Source organism: Diaphorina citri, unplaced genomic scaffold (genome assembly GCF_000475195.1).
Source record: "Diaphorina citri unplaced genomic scaffold, Diaci psyllid genome assembly version 1.1 scaffold540, whole genome shotgun sequence".
Taxonomy (NCBI): domain Eukaryota; kingdom Metazoa; phylum Arthropoda; class Insecta; order Hemiptera; family Psyllidae; genus Diaphorina; species Diaphorina citri.
Genome location: NW_007377974.1, coordinates 53302 through 71380, shown reverse-complemented (window position 1 = coordinate 71380; position 18079 = coordinate 53302). Strand labels below are relative to the sequence as shown.

General features: G+C 38.9%; 2 non-coding genes across 2 annotated transcripts; one reads left to right on the top strand and one right to left on the bottom strand.

The window, feature by feature from the left end:
* Positions 1-2323: 2323 nt before the first annotated feature.
* Trnas-aga lies at positions 2324-2405 on the top strand. Its single transcript has one exon. It is a non-coding gene; the product is annotated as a tRNA-Ser (tRNA).
* A 774-nt stretch (positions 2406-3179) lies between these two features.
* On the bottom strand, positions 3180-3252 carry Trnav-uac. Its single transcript has one exon. It is a non-coding gene; the product is annotated as a tRNA-Val (tRNA).
* Positions 3253-18079: the final 14827 nt, after the last annotated feature.

The window sequence follows — 18079 nt, the reverse complement described above, 5'->3', positions numbered from 1 at the left end:
ACCTATTTCACGGCTAAAAAATTAATGCGGCCCGCGGCCAACAATTTAAGGTCCAATGCGGCCCGCGGTCACCTTCAGTTTGGTCACCCCTGCTCTCAAGATTAGCTATGTTTGAAACGATTGTATGTTCAATATGGCGCTTTCCTACTTACCTTCTCTCATGGATCTGCCTAAACGGGTTAGTGTGGTTCCAACACCCAAAACTGTCCTGGTAGGGGGTACCAATAGTTACCATGACTTGATAAAAATATAAATTCATCATCGCTCTCCGAAATACAAAATCATTAACGATATTATGGATTTCTTTATCATTTTGTTTTTATCTTTTCGTGTTATTAATATCTTTATCAAACTTATTGACACATGGGTGCTAGTCTGGTCCGCGCCGGACAAAAAATAAATGGGATTATTGTTTTGTAAGAGACTTTAGAAACGTTTTCAGGGGCGGGTATTGTTAAGATAGGCACTTCTTGTGTAGAGATAACTTCTTGAAAGCTACAAAAAAGCCAGCCGTTCCGAGAACGAACATTATCCGTTCAGGATAAAATACGCCCCGGGCGGGAATCGAACCCGCAGCCTGGCGCTTAGAAGGCAAGTTAACTAGGCTGGCCCCCCTGCATCCTTGATTCTTCATCCGTGAAATAAACGTTTTCTGTGCCAAACTTACACTAAAACTAAAACACATAACTACGAACACAGAAACTGAAAGAATAAGTAAATGAAATTCACTCAAAAAAGTACCAAAATATTTGTCAGAACTAAGAACTAAAGACAGCAATCTAGGCAGAAATCATTGGTTACACCGATAATCTGAAATTTGATTCTGTATCCACTGAAATCAAACTGACGAAAAAGAAAGCTAGAACTAACAACTAAAATCAAACTGATGAAAAAGAAAAACATATGACAAAAACTGAACTGAAAGAAGTAAAGATAACTGACAACTCGCAGTTGATAGGCGCGAGGCAACGCGACGTTGCCGTTAAGTGTTCTCCACGTGTACTGTTTTGAGGTTAGAGTCTGCACGCTCACCTCACATTTATAACGCACTAATATCTCAAGCCAGAAGATGTGAGTCTCACTCTGGGATGAATTAAAAGGTGATCCGGGATAGAAAAAGGTGAAATCCTGATCTCGGACAGAAATTATGATGAAATCTTGATATTGGAACAGAAATGAAGATGAATTCCTGATCCGGGACAGAAATGAAGTTATTCGCTGAAACCCAATCCTCACAGTTCACACCAATAGAACAGGGGGCAAAACAATCTTACAAATTCCATCAGCAAATATTCAATGGACGGGACGGTGCCATTAGTCATTAACACCGCCATGGGGGGAAAACAGCACGCAATGAAAACACTCCCTAATACCTACTTAGACAGCAATATGGAAATCATTGTTTATAGTTTTCAACATAATGACATGTGTGGTGCTGTCGAGGACGTAATCGCTGAAGACAATAGTTCAGGTAGTCCTCATGTCGATGTACCTCCAGATAATAGGCGGACTAGGATGGTTTTCCATCGAGATACCAACCCCATCGTACAACGTTTCCTAACTTCAGTGATACGTCAAGAACTGTTGCAACGTCAAATTGCCTCTAGCTAGGTGGGTGCTAGTCTGGTCCGCGCCGGACAAAAAATAAATGGGATTATTGTTTTGTAAGAGACTTTAGAAACGTTTTCAGGGGCGGGTATTATTAAAATAGGCGCTTCTTGTGTAGAGATAACTTCTTGAAACCTACAAAAAAGCCAGCCGTTCCGAGAACGAACATTGTCCGTTCAGGATAAAATACGCCCCGGGCGGGAATCGAACCCGCGGCCCAGCGCTTACAAGGCAGACGCGCTACCAACCAAGTTAACTAGGCTGGCCCCCCTGCATCCTTGATTCTTCATCCATGAAATAAACGTTTTCTGTACCAAACTTACACTAAAACTAAAACACCAAACTACGAACACAGAAACTGAAAGAATGAGTATAAGAAATTCACTCAAAAAAGTACCAAAATATTTGTCAGAACTAAGGACAGCAATCTAGGCAGAAATCATTGGTTACACCGATGATCTGAAATTTGATGCTGATGACACAAATTCACTGAAATCAAACTGACGAAAAGGAAAGCTAGAACTAAAATCAAACTGATGAAAAAGAAAAATGACAAAAACTGAAAGAAGTAAAGATAACTGACAACTCGCAGCTGATAGGCGCGAGGCAACGCGACGTTGCCGTTAAGTGTTCTCCACGTGTTCTGTTTTGAGGTTAGAGTCTGCGCGCTCACTTTACATTTATAACGCACTAATTTCTCCCTGTCTGGCATCGAGCGGTCGTGGCCGAGTGGTTAAGGCGTCTGACTAGAAATCAGATTCCCTCTGGGAGCGTAGGTTCGAATCCTACCGACCGCGTAAAATTTTTGTCAATTGTATAAAAGCACCGTGATGAAACCTATTTTTACTTTCACATGATTTTCTTTTTTATTATTTTTATGAACACTAAAAAAAAATACTTAAAATTGGAGTCTAACTCAGATCGCAGATAGCTTGCTGTTAAAAAATAATAATAATAAATAAAAAAAACAATTCGGAAGAACAAGAAGAAGAAGAAGAAGAAGAAGAAGAAGAAGAAGAAGAAGTACAAGAGGAAGATGTAAAAGAAAACACTAGGATGTAAACCGAAACAGATAACGCATCGCGAGAACCAAGTCGGTGTAATAAAACAATGATTTAGGATGTTGCGGAGCACCATGCAAACCCAATAATTAGGACTGAAGGAGACACACAACGGCATAAATTAGGCGCTGGGGAGACCTAAGGCCCGAAGCGTAGTCGCGCCACTTTTAGCAACCCGGAGTCGCGGGATGAATCCTGAAAATCCAAACCTTTGTCGCGCGACGCCTTTCACACTCTAGGAAGTCTAGGAGACCCAAGTCGCGCGACTCTTATGTGTGAGAGGCTGAGAGGTCATCATTTTCATAGGTTGGATTTCCAATTTCCAGACTTTGCGGCGTCGCGCAACTAATAATAGCGCAACTGAAGGTATAGAAACACACGACCATCACGTCACGTCACGTAAGCTCATGCGGAGTCAGAAAGATGTAGTTCAAAGATCTCCCATAATATTGTAGGTAATCTCGTTCAGGACAGCCACACTACTATCATGTCACGTGAGCGCAAAAAATGTGATTCCGGCCAGGATCGAACTGGCGACCTTCTGCGTGTAAAGCAGACGTGATAACCACTACACCACGGAACCCACGTATCAATCGAGGCACAAATAGCATTACATGATTCCACGCCATATGCTAAACATGGATATATTATGAAGATAGTTTCCCGCCAATATTCAAAATTGTTTACAGTACCAGATCTTCCCAAGGCATTCGACAAGATTGGAATCGGTTGTGACTTTGTGACATCCTTCTGAATAACTTGAGCAAAATTTCTCTGGATTTCTCATCTTGAAAAAGCCTATAGGTACGAGTGAGGCGAACCCCACGAAACTCGGGTTGGTGAAATAAAAAATCCGTAACAAAGAACCATAGTCAATAAGTATAAAATAAGGTAATCAAGTTTAAAACCTAATAAAGGTCTCGTTAGATTGGAGGCAATTGGGCCTTTGGGGACCCCTTGAGATTTCTTTTTTTCTTCTTCTGAGTAAGTTCTACATTTCTCTGAACTACTGGTTGGCTTATGTCGAAAAAAATTACAGTTAAACGTCACTCTTTCTAACATTTCACTTCTGCCTGATTAAAATAACACCTCCCGTTCGCCCCACACCCGTCATTTTCCAGGCCAATATTGTTTTCCCATCACCTCCTAACGTCCAACACCCAGGCAATCCTACCCACCTACCCCGAGCACCAAGCTTTCCAAGCTCACAGCGTTCCGAGATATAAAAGTGATTTATATTGCTATTGTTAAGTCACGAACTTTGCGCCAGGGGCCCGCCCCTTCGCACGAGTTTCAGTTACTTTATAGACAACTTATGAAAAATCATTACCCCCGACTATTAGAACGAGTGGAGTGGGAAACCGCGATGAAGTTTCTTGCTCTTTTGTAAAAAAATAAAATAAAAATAGTTAAAATAGTAGGTATGTTATGGGATAATAGAGATATAAAATTATTGTTTTTGACCAAATGTCCAGCTATTTGGGTTACACAGTGACCAGCTGTAGTGCTGTGCTGTGGGTACCTACTACCTACAAGTGAAACAAAGGTATTTGAAAGTCTACCAAGAGACCAAGACCAAGTAGGTAGTCGGTAGACTGAATATCTCACATCTCACTCAGAAATCCTTTGATATAGGTACCTATAGATCGGAAGAAGCTTAACCCATCCTTTAGGTCTGTTTGCCCCTATAACCTATAAAAGAAAGAGGTAGGAGCTGAGGAAGTGTACCAAATTTCATCGAAAGTAATAGTGTTGACGTATCTCAAAAGTATTTATTGATGACTACAATATCTACTGATGGATAGGCTTGCCAAACTTATCACACCATTAACAGTCATATTGAACAAAGCTCATTTGCTTCTTGGACAAACCCACTTACCTATTTCAATACCTTCACATCATCATCCTCAGGAATCTTGAATAGATTCCTCATCTAGGATAGATTTCTCATGCGGTTTCGCTATCACTAGGACCGTTCTCACTTATCAGATTATCACTAAATCACCACTTATCAATCTTCAAGGCATTACGAGGATCAGTGGATTGGAAAATCAATATGGTTCATATTGATCGTGTTTGCGATGTTGTGTAAATTTCATTAATTTCACAAGAATGGTTGGATTTCTTCTCCTACGGATAGAAATCGTGGATGGTGTAATTTTGTCTCATGTAGAAGAACTTGGTCGATATGGACTGCAAAGATAACTTGATTTGGTTCAGGCAAGAAAGCTGCGGCCATTGGCGAAAAAAAGATGTACAGGACATGGAGGTTGCCGAGATTTTGTTCCTGGGCGTTGGGCGTCCAAGGAGCTTTAATTAACAAATCCTTCCAATCAAAGTAAGTTCCTTCTTAATAAAAGTAGATGTACATTTTTCTTCCATCATACTTGGAACGGTTTCTAATTTTTATGAATATTTCGATTCTTTGGTGATTTTCTGTCATGATATGCTGTATGTGAAAAGAATATTTGAAAATTTACTAACACCAACAACATTGTCATGGAATTTATTAGTTTGCATTGCACCCACTTGACCGTCATACTCCGGGGGAATGATGTTCCGATAATTTATGTATTGATTTTTGTTGAGAATTAATTATCTTTTATGGCGATGGTATAGGTAATCATTTTGGATATTAATTGTCATACTTGGAACGGTTTCTAATTTTTATGAATATTTCGATTCTTTGGTGATTTTCTGTCATGATATGCTGTATGTGAAAAGAATATTAATTTGAAAATTTACTAACACCAACAACATTGTCATGGAATTTATTAGTTTGCTTTGCATCCACTTGACCGTCATACTTCGGGGGAATGATGTTCCGATAATTTATGTATTGATTTTTGTTGAGAATTAATTATCTTTTATGCCGATGGTATCTAGGTAATCATTTTGGATATTAATTAGGCCACCAAGAGCCGTGATATCGTTGGGCCACCAAGGAGTATTACGGTTTTGTTTACATGTTCATTATTCCGTGTGGCTTGAGATCCAAGATTTCCAAGTTCACCATTTTCGTCTCGTGGTTAAATGTATTTCGGGTTCCTTTTAGGTGTGTGTATCTCTGATGAAGAAGTCAGAAGCTCTTTCAATCTTTCAATTTCCATAGCATAATTTCATTTGTGATCACTGATCATTGACCTTTAAGCTGTGTCCACACATAGTCGACGACCGTCAATCGCTGTCGATCGACAAGGTATGTTGTCGAGGCAGTGTGTACCCTAGGTGTGCAGTTTTACTACTCTCTAATTTTTCCTTGTCCCCTGTTTGACCATCAATCTCTTTCGCACTCTCCGCGATACTGAGCTTCAAACTTTTAACTTTCCCTCCAGCTAGAGAGACTGGACTATTGATATTCAACGTGCATACCGATCTGAAGGGGATCCGCTAATGCTATTACCAAGATATTCACATTATGCTTTTATAATTAAGTCATCACCAGGTCTGATCTCTAGCGTTAGATAGGCGATCTACAAGAATACGGGTTAGACAAGCTTTGGTGCTGTGTAGTGCTGTTATTAATAGCTCACCCTTAACCCTTGAGGATACATTTAATAAAATAAATTGTTTTAAAAGGGTATTACGACTCCTTGAAAAGGGTACGTTGAGCTGGTCCGGCCATAATATATCCGAATTTCAGTGTCTTTATGAGCCTATAGGTAATGCTGATCTTCATTTGAGGATACATTAGAACAGAATACATATAGGTACATAACAATAGTTTGAGACTAGTGTCTGGATGAGACTAGAAAAAAGAAGTTTTCTCGTATTTCTGTGGTCAATTTCATTCGAAAGCAGCGTCGATGGTTGATTGACATTGCCCCCGAAAGGCGTCCGCGTCCACAGTAAAACTTTTTCAGCAAAAATCCTTTCCTTCTAATGGATTCAAAACTTCCAAACGATGTCAACCGATTTTGGTGAACTCTGTTTCCATTTACACATAAATATCTCTCTAATATTCTCTAAAGCAGGTTTGCACAAACTGCGGCCCGCACCCACTAAAGTCTAATAGAATGTCGATCAATAATTCCACTTATCGTAACCAGCTTTGACTTGGTATCTTACCGAAATACAAAATAACAATGAAGCCAGAAGATGTGAGTCTCACTCTGGGATGAATTAAAAGGTGATCCGGGATAGAAAAAGGTGAAATCCTGATCTCGGACAGGAATTATGATGAAATCTTGATCTTGGGACAGAAATGAAGATGAAATCCTGATCCCGGACAGAAATGAAGTTATTCGCTGAAACCCAATCCTCACAGTTCACAGGTTCACACCAATAGCACAGGGGGGCAAAACAATCTTACAAATTCCATCAGCAAATATTCCATAGACGGGACGGTGCCATTAGTCATTAACACGTGTAACACCGCTATGGGGGGAAAACAGCACGCAATGAAAACCCTCCCTAATACCTACTTAGAGGAAAAAGAGTTACATATCGCTAGGTCGTTAGGTCACTCACCACCTTTGATTACCTACATTTGTGTCATTAAGTTTTAAATTTGTTCAGAATGTCTAGAATTTGTCAAGAACATTAACTACCACAATAAACAGCACAAACGGAGCAGGCCTGAAAATAGCTACATGAAAATATTGATATCACCTCGGCCAAAATAACTTACTCCGATCTTTCTGTCATGTTAATTTTTTGATATACCCTCGTACTCATGTACCAAACTTTTTTTTTGCACCCACTAAAGTCTAATAGAATGTCGATCAATAATTCCACTTATCGTAACCAGCTTTGACTTGGTATCTTACCGAAATACAAAATAATAACAATGAAGCCAGAAGATGTGAGTCTCACTCTGGGATGAATTAAAAGGTGATCCGGGATAGAAAAAGGTGAAATCCTGATCTCGGACAGAAATTTTATTATGATGAAATCTTGATCTTGGGACCGAAATGAAGTTATTCGCTGAAACCCAATCCTCACAGTTCACACCAATAGCACAGGGGGCAAAACAATCTTACAAATTCCATCAGCAAATATTCCATGGACGGGACGGTGCCATTAGTCATTAACACTTGTAACATCGCTATGGGGGGAAAACAGCACGCAATGAAAACCCTCCCTAATACCTACTTAGACGAAAAAGAGCTACATATCGCTAGGTCGTTAGGTCACTCACCACCTTTGATTACCTACATTTGTGTCATTAAGTTTAAATTTGTTCAGAATGTCTAGAATTTGTCAAGAACATTAACTACAACAATAAACAGCACAAACGATTAGGCCTGAAAATACCTAGGTATTACATGAAAATATTGACATCACCTCGGCCAAAATAACTTACTCGTTACATATCGCTAGGTCGTTAGGTCACTCACCACCTTTGATTACCTACATTTGTGTCATTAAGTTTTAAATTTGTTCAGAATGTCTAAAATTTGTCAAGAACATTAACTACCACAATAAACAGCACAAACGGATTAGGCCTGAAAATACCTACATGAAAATATTGATATCACCTCGGCCAAAATAACTTACTTCGATCTTTCTGTCATGTTAATTTTTTGATATACCCTCGTAATCATGTACCAAACTTTTTTTTGTGTGTGTTTTAGTGCTTCCAATGTTCCAATGCTGTGGAAATACTCGCGTATCCAAGTCTGAAGTCTGGTTGTATGAAAAGTCCAGATTTTCTTAAGTTGATCAGTTGGCAGAATATCTCGAGTTCTTTAGGCCTGTTGTTTTTTTTTGTGTGTGTGTTTTAGTGCTTCCAATGTTCCAATGCTGTGGAAATACTCGCGTATCCAAGTCTGAAGTCTGGTCGTATGAAAAGTCCAGATATTCTTAAGTTGATCAGTTTGGCAGAATATCTCAAGTTCTTTAGTTCTGTTAGAAAAATTTAACCCAGCAGTAAGACTTGCGCAAAACTTTGCAAAAACCAAGAGAGAAGGTTGTAAAAAAAGTGTTTCTCTCTCTCTTTTGTTAATAATAAATATTAATAGAAACTATCGTAGTCATAATTGTATTTATTGTCTTAGCCAATCACGAAATGGACCGAAGCTGTGATCTAGAAAAAAAACTTGCAATAAGGAAGACTTTGGAGGAGGAAGAAGAAGAAGAAGAGGAGGTGGAGACGGAGGAAGAAGTATAGGTATTATAAGAAGTGGAGGAGGAAGAAATTGGTTGTTTAAGAAGTTGTCTTAGCCAATCACGAAATGGACCGAAGCTGTGATCTAGAAAAAAAACTTGCAATAAGGAAGACTTTGGAGGAGGAAGAAGAAGAGGTGGAGACGGAGGAAGAAGTTTAGGTATAAGAAGAGGAGGAGGAGGAAGAAGAAGAGGCGGAGGAGAATAAAGAAGTGGAGGAGGAAGAAATTGGTTGTCCAAGAAGAAGAAGACAAAGAAGAACTAGAAGAGAACGTAGACCAAGAAGTGGAGGAATCGGACAAAGAGGAAGAAGGAAAAGAAGAAGTGGAGGAGGAAGAAGGAGACGTATAACAAGATGGAGAAGACAAAGAGGAAAAAAAGAAGAAGAAAAGGCGAAAGAAAAAGAGGAAAAAGGAGGAGAAGCAGGAAAAGACGACAACGACGAAGACAAAGAAAAGGAAAAATCGACAAAAAAGAAGATGAGAAAGAACACGACGACCAATCGGACAAAGAGGAAGAAGGAAAAGAAGAAGTGGAGGAGGAAGAAGGAGACGTATAACAAGATGGAGAAGACAAAGAGGAAAAAAAAGAAGAAGAAAAGGCGAAAGAAAAAAAAGAAGAAAAAGGAGGAGGAGCAGGAAAAGACGACGAAGACAAAGAAAAGGAAAAATCGACAAAAAAGAAGATGAGAAAGAACACGACGACCAAGGAGAAGATGATGATAAAGAAGAATCGGAAGAACAAGAAAAAGTACAAGAGGAAGATGTAAAAGAAAACACTAGAATGTAAACCGAAACAGATAACGCATCGCGAGAACCAAGTCGGTGTAATAAAACAATGATTTAGGATGTTGCGGAGCACTATGCAAACCCAATAATTAGGACTGAAGGAGACACACAACGGCATAAATTAGGCGCTGGGGAAACCTCTAAGGCCCGAAGCGTAGTCGCGCCACTTTTAGCAACCCGGAGTCGCGGGATGAATCCTGAAAATCCAAACCTTTGTCGCGCGACGCCTTTCACACTCTAGGAAGTCTAGGAGACCCAAGTCGCGCGACTCTTATGTGAGAGGTAGAGGAGGAGAACTATCGATAGCACTATCGATAACTATCGATAGTTTTGACTATCGAACGCTATCGATAGTTGAGGCTTGACTATCGATAGTTTTCGATAGTTTTTTTCTGCACATTTTTCGTTTGTTTTGGTCGTTTTAGAAGTGAAAAGTGTAAAAAAATCATGCGTGAGTCAGAAAGATGTAGAATTCATAGATGCTTCCCATAATATTGTAGATAATCTCGTTCAGGACAGCCACACTACTATCATGTCACGTGATGGTAGTGTGCTTCCAATGTGCGACAGGCCTTGGAAGGGTAATCGACCTCGATATGCGATGCTCAAAGGCGAAAACCATTGAGGTGTGAAGATTGACACCAGTGACAAAACAAGTTATACGGACGCACTTAGTGTCAAAATGGTGAGAGGTTATGGGGACCGACACAAAGGATTGATGGAGGCTTTACGTCACTGTATAACTGTTGAGGTCTTTGGTGATAAAGGAGTAAATGAAGGTGAAACATATATATCATCAACATAGGACGTCCAGAACCAACAACATTTTGTGAGCACTGACAATTGAGTTTTAAAGGTGAGTATGATTTGTAAGTTCATTAGATCAATAATACCTACTAGCGAAAGATGGTGCAGTAAATGTAAGATTTGATTTGGCAGTATTGAATTGATAACTTTGCTGCTTACCATCAGTTTGGGTAACATCTTCTTTGCCTATGAAGGTCTTTGGGAGACCTCGAAAACATAATTATAATTAACATACCTAAATAGTACTGGCATCAGTATTTGAACCATTCCATTGGTTCAATCAATAGGATTTCATCATTTTGTCGGCGGGCGTAAGCCTGTTTACCACTTCAACATTTGAACACACATCAAGATCAACTTGGAAACATTCCAACCCTCTATCGACACCCAACCCGTTCTAAGTGGTGTCCCTTGAGGCGGATTATTGTTTGATCCTGCAGTTACAATTTCCACAACCTTTGTAACTTTGCAAACAACCCATAGATTATGTATTCAAACATCTACAGAACCGTTCAGAACCTAGCTCTGAATTCATAAACAGATATACCACCTACTCCAGCCTGCAGCCCGAGAGCGGAATATAAAACATCTCTCCTACTTAGTAAATCACAACTTAATCAGCACACAATAATGTTATTATCTATAAAGTCATTCCACATAATGTAACGTCAGATAGAGCTGGAATTCTCTAAACAGTATAGGAAAAAAGCCTACAGCCAGATTGTCTAATGCCAGTTATCAGCGTTATTCTTCTTCTTAGCACCTAACAAATTGCCACGACCTCTAGCACTTTGGTTCTGTTTAGAGAGGCAACCTCATCATTTATATCTAATGTGGTAGATTTATGATTTCATATTTCCTTGGTTTCTTGTTTTGTTAGACATTCTTCGATTTTTTTCTTTCTGATGAAATTGCCAGGCCTCATTTTGATTCCTAGTAGGTAGGTAGGTAGGTAGGTATCTATTGAACCCTTTGCTGGTACCTATAGATGGACTTTTTTCTGGTATCAGTGGTTTGGCGTACAGATTTTCCTTTTTTCTTTGGCTTTTCAAGTGAACTTTTTTCCTTAGCTGGATATGCTGACCATCCTTGATGCTATCCATTTCAAGATTGCGGCAAGACTTCTTTTTGTGATTGAAATCCATGAAACCATTTAACCATCACATATTTCCAATAGGCTTGGTTGGCTATCGGCCCCTCTGACCCAAATTTTCATATCCAATAAAATTATTGTTTCAAAATGTTTGCGATGTTGTGTAAATTTCACGAGATTGGTTGGATTTCTTCTCCTACGGATAGAAATTGTGGATGGTGTAATTTTGTCTCATGTATTAGAAGAACTTGGTCGATATGGACTGCAAAGATAGGTTTGTACCTAGTTATGTACCGTTCTAAATAACTTGATTTGGTTCAGGCAAGAAAGCTGCGGCCATTGGCGAAAAAAGATGTACAGGACATGGAGGTTGCCGAGATATTGTTCCTGGGCGTTGGGCGTCCAAGGAGCTTTAATTAACAAATCCTTCCAATCAAAGTAAGTTCCTTCTTGATAAAAGTAGATGTACATTTTTCTTTCAAAATAAAGAAGTGTAGTTAAAGCAAATAGACACCTAGAATACTATACAAATGACGGTGAAGCAAATGAAGCAAACGAAGATCTCAGCGCCAAAGCACAAATCGAGAAGTTCCTCTCTCCACCGCGAGTAAAACACGCCGTAAATTTGAACAAACTTACAAAAACTTCTAACTTACAAAAGCTTGTATCAGAACTACAAAAGTTACCGTTGTTGCCTCCCTGAGCAAAAAAGAAAATATAAAGAACTCTCTACAGAAGAATCTCACACCTTTGGTCAACAATATATGGATTTGCTCCTAATAAGAACCAAGGAGAACCTTATGGGATGTGAAACCAAGAAATGCCGAGACCAACGAGAGAAGAGGTGTTTTTGCAAAAGGATATGAGAGAGGTGTTTGAAGTTTCTAATCTAAATATTTAAAGAGAAAAGACTCGAGCAAATTACCCACCAGTGGGGGAGACGTGAATGGATAAGTTTGTCAGAAGAAGAATAAAATGGAGGTCTTATTGTGCCGAAATCGAAGACACGATAGGAGAAAACAGAGAACCCGCGAATACAGGATAAAGAGAAAGCCAGCTTCTCCGAAAACAAACCTTATTTGATCAGGAAAAGACTGACACTCGTATTTATGAACAAGAATGATCGTTCTTAGATCAGTCTCAAGTCAAAATTGACCAATCAAATGCCTTGAGACTATGCTTAGCACGAGCTTAAGAGCCAGCATTTTGTTCATAAATATGGGTGAGAGCTTAAATAAAGGGCAGGTGCGCTACCTTCCAAACTGACTAGACTGGCTCCAAAGGGTGGATATTACCAAGTTGGAATACCTGGTAAAAATAAGGCCCTATAACTTGAGTTGACTACCCTAACAACATATTTGGTTGGATAACCGGGGTATAACGACTAACGTACGTTATAACGGAAGGCCAACCAACAATTACCTAACCATCGATGTTGTTGGGCTATTGACTACGCGTCCTTGAATATAAAACATCTCTCCTACTTAGTAAATCACAACTTAATCAGCACACAATAATGTTATTATCTATAAAGTCATTCCACATAATGCAGCGCCAGATAGAGCTGGAATTCTAAACAGTATAGGAAAAAAGCCTACAGCCAGATTGTCTAATGCCAGTTATCCGCGTTATTCTTCTTCTTAGCACCTAACAAATTGCCACGACCTCTAGCACTTTGGTTCTGTTTAGAGAGGCAACCTCATCATTTATATCTAATGTGGTAGATTTATGATTTCATATTTCCTTGGTTTCTTGTTTTGTCAGACATTCTTTGATTTTTTTCTTTCTGATGAAATTGCCAGGCCTCATTTTGATTCCTAGTAAGTAGGTAGGTAGGTATCTATTGAACCCTCTGCTGGTAGGTACCTATGTGGACCTTCTTCTGGTATCAGTGGTTTGGCGTACAGATTTTCCTTCTTTCTTTGGCTTTTCAAGTGAACTTTTTTCCTTAGCTGGATATGCTGACCATCCATTTCAAGATTGCGGCAAGACTTCTTTTTGTGATTGAAATCCATGAAACCATCACATATTTCTAATAGGCTTGCTTGGCTATCGACCACTCCGACCCAAATTTTCATATCCAATTATTGTTTCAAAATGTCTTCTTCTTCTCCTCGGCCATTGTCCATTCCATCTTCGGATGTTGCCCAAACGAAAGGTATCACCACTTCTCAGATTACGGCTAATACTGTACAAATAATTACTCAATACATTATCACTCTGCATCACGAAATACACTTCCATAAATAAGAAGCTGCAGCATACCTATAAGGCTATAAGCGAAATAATAAGGCTATTCTTTTCTAGTAACCCATGGATCAGGCTTGGAAATGAACGACTGTGGTTGGAGGAACCTCCAATGGTTCCAGATTCCATTGAGTCTCCCTCACAAAAAATCGAAAAAATGTTCATGGAAGGATTGTTCCAATGTTCTTGAAGGTTCTTTTAGAAATGATAAGATAGGCTATCTTTGGTGGAGGGTCAGATCTATCGAAAAATCAATGGGAAACATATATCTAAACAAATTCCCGTAATCTTCAGTTGATTTTGAATTGGTGGTCGCTTTTATTTATTTTGTATCTGACATCAGACATCGCCGCGAGATTTTGAATGAACAATACTGTACAAATAATTACTCAATACATTATCACTCTGCATCACGAAATACACTTCCATAAATAAGAAGCTGCAGCATACCTATAAGCGAAATAATAAGGCTATTCTTTTCTAGTAACCCATGGATCAGGCTTGGAAATGAACGACCGTGGTGGGAGGAACCTCCGATGGTTCAAGATTCCATTGAGTCTCCCTCACAAAAAAATCGAAAAAATGTTCATGGGAGGATTGTTCCAATGTTCTTGAAGGTTCTTTTAGAAATGATAAGATAGGCTAGCTTTGGTGGAGGGTCAGATCTATCGAAAAATCAATGGAGAAACATATATCTAAACGAATTCCCATAATCTTCAGTTGATTTTGAATTGGTGGTCGTTTTTATTTATTTTGTATCTGACATCAGACATCGCCGCGACATTTTGAATGAAAAATTACCCACCAGTGGGGGAGACGTGAATGGATAAGTTTGTCAGAAGAAGAATAAAATGGAGGTCTTATTGTGCCGAAATCGAAGACAGGATAATAGGAGAAAACAGAGAACCCGCAAATACAGGATAAGGAGAAAGCCAGCTTCTCCGAAAACAAACCTTATCCGATCAGGAAAAAACTTAGAGCTTAAATAAAGGGCAGGTGCGCTACCTTCCAAACTGACTAGACTGGCTCCAAAGTTGGGATAACTGGTAAAAATAAGGCCCTATAACTTGAGTTGACTACCCTAACAACATATTTGGTTGGATAACCGGGGTAACGACTAACGTACGTTATAACGGAAGGCCAACCAACAATTACCCAAGCATTGATGTTGTTAGGCTATTGACTACGCGTCCTTGTTTCACCAACAATCCCCTAGCTCGTCGCCACTGACAACACCTTACCTGGCAAAATCTTAAAGAGAGACTTAGCAAAGAATAAACTTCGGAAAACGTAATTAAATAAAATTAATAACTCCGAGGAAGGTGTGCTATGGCAGAGAGAAGAGATAACGTCCCTGGTCGGAACACGACTTGGGTTCCACCCACTAAAGTCTAATAGAATGTCGATCAATAATTCCACTTATCGTAACCAGCTTTGACTTGGTATCTTACCGAAATACAAAATAACAATGAAGCCAGAAGATGTGAGTCTCACTCTGGGATGAATTAAAAGGTGATCCGGGATAGAAAAAGGTGAAATCCTGATCTCGGACGGGAATTATGATGAAATCTTGATCTTGGGACAGAAATGAAGATGAAATCCTGATCCCGGACAGAAATGAAGTTATTCGCTGAAACCCAATCCTCACAGTTCACAGGTTCACACCAATAGCACAGGGGGGCAAAACAATCTTACAAATTCCATCAGCAAATATTCCATAGACGGGACGGTGCCATTAGTCATTAACACGTGTAACACCGCTATGGGGGGAAAACAGCACGCAATGAAAACCCTCCCTAATACCTACTTAGAGGAAAAAGAGTTACATATCGCTAGGTCGTTAGGTCACTCACCACCTTTGATTACCTACATTTGTGTCATTAAGTTTTAAATTTGTTCAGAATGTCTAGAATTTGTCAAGAACATTAACTACCACAATAAACAGCACAAACGGAGCAGGCCTGAAAATAGCTACATGAAAATATTGATATCACCTCGGCCAAAATACACACACCCACATTATTTATTTTCATTAGACAGAATAGTATACCCCTACTTTTATTTATTGTTTCAGGTCCAATTTATCAAAGTTTATATATATTTTGTTGTTTTATATAGGGGAAGTTCTGAGGAAAACTATGTCCACATTCAGCATACCGGTTTCACTGAGTAACCACCCCCCATAAAATGGGCGGGGTTGGGCGGGTGGGGCGGATTTTTTCAGAAACCTCATTTTTTATCATATCTGAACTAGGATTTTTGAGAAATTTTAAAAAATTCCCAAAATTTGAGGTCGCGTGCTTCAAAGGGATAGATTATAGAATTCGACCTAGATTTCACATACAACAACAGAATTATACATTCATCAACGCGAAGGGTTAAACAGTTAACACTCACCGAGGGTCCAGAACATGTAATAGAGTCATTAAGACTTCTTTCAGGTTTGTTAAAGACTTCTTTAAACTCACGCCGTATGAGCGCTAATATGGGCTTGATCAGGGCCGGATGTAGCTGCGTCCGTCTACGGGGTTTTAGGTCCAGGATACTATGGCCATTTCCAGAATTTCACGTCCAATTCAAGATTCTGAGACCATTTCCAATTTTCCAGAATTTAAATTCATTAACTGTTTCCAGGATGACTTAAGCATTTCTAAGATTCCATTAGGTCCTATTCTAAGAATCTAAGACCATTTCCAGGATTAAAATCAATTAGGTAGCATTTCTAAAATTCCATTAGGTCCTATTCCAAGAATCTAAGACCATTTCCAGGATTAAAATTAATTATGTGATTCCAAGATGCTATGGACATTTTCAGAATGTTACGTCGAATTTCTAGATTCTATAAGACCATTTCCATTATTTAAATTCAATTTCCAAGTCCAAACTGATATGGAAATATCCAAGATTCTATCAGGCTTAATAGCTTCTAAAGAATCCCAGAAAGAAGGAGATCCCTTTTCAACCGTCCCTGACTGTCTGAAAGCTTGGGGTGTGCGTGAGTTCAACTCATTGAGTCATCATCACGGACACATTTTCCACCACTTTGTACATATTACTATCAATATTACAACTATTACTATTACTATCACTATTATTACTATTACTATGTATATTACTATTATTACTATCACTATTATTACTATGACTATTACTCTATTACTATGGATAGTACTATTATGTTTCTTCTTACCTAATTTAATAATTTGTTGAGGGTTCTTGCACTGTTGAGGCTCGTACACACGAGTTTTACAAGCGAATGACTTCTGGGATTGTTTGGATGAATGAAGAGGTTTTCTTCATCGTTTTTGATGTGAACTTTTTAAACCTCCAATTGCCATCTTTTCACTCCAGTCTGCTATACCCTATACCTAAAGTAATGCTGCCTGCAATATCCATCTTGATTCTTGCTGGAGATCGTTCTTCTAATTGACAGCCAAAATAAAGCACTACTTATATGTATGTATGTATGTATGTATGTACTACCTTTTAATACGGGATTTCTCTGGGATTTAGCGTCGCGTCGTTCACGTCTCTTCTTCCTTCAGTGGCTACATCTTTGGGTGTTTGGTCGTCTGGCTTGTAGGACTCCAGAGGTTTCATCAACTAACGAGTTTGTGTTGTCAGGTACAGGTTTAAGATCAGGTATGCGTTGAATGCCCAGGTATAGGGTTGTTATTATTATTATTATTATTGTTATAAAGGCACTTTATTTATACCTGAAAATATACCAACCGTCATACTTGTATGTGGCTTTATAAAACTATCTTTATAAAGCCGCTTTGTAGGCTCAACTACCTAGATATAGATAGGTATAGGTAGCTTTATAAAGCCGCTTTATAGACTCAACTACCCAAATTCTTACTTGATCGACAAGAACCACCAACGTGTAATAATTGCCAAGTACTGATTACTGATTACAATCAAACACATACTCTGCGACTGTCCCTTATATCAAACCTTCAGAAGGAAAAATAACTTCACCGAGTTGACACTCTCTTCCCTGCTATGTGATGATTCTACTCAAATTGATAAAGTCATGAGATTCCTAAGGCAAACTAAATTATTTAAATTGATTTAGATAGGTAGTTAGTAGGCATCTGAATTTTGTTGTAATACCTATTTTTAGGATTTTATATTATTAGGCAATTTATTGTGAAAATAGATAGAACGTAGTTAGCTAGAGGAATAGGACTCTAATTGTTAACCTCCTCTTTAAATAAAACACATTAAAAAAAAAAAAAAGCTTGCCTGAATTGTAAGCGGTAGGTCTCAGGTTTGATTCTCGCCCGGGGTGAACTTTATCCTACCCGGATAAGGTTCGTTCTCGGAACGGCTCGCCTTCTCCTATCCTTTTCTTTTTGCTTTTT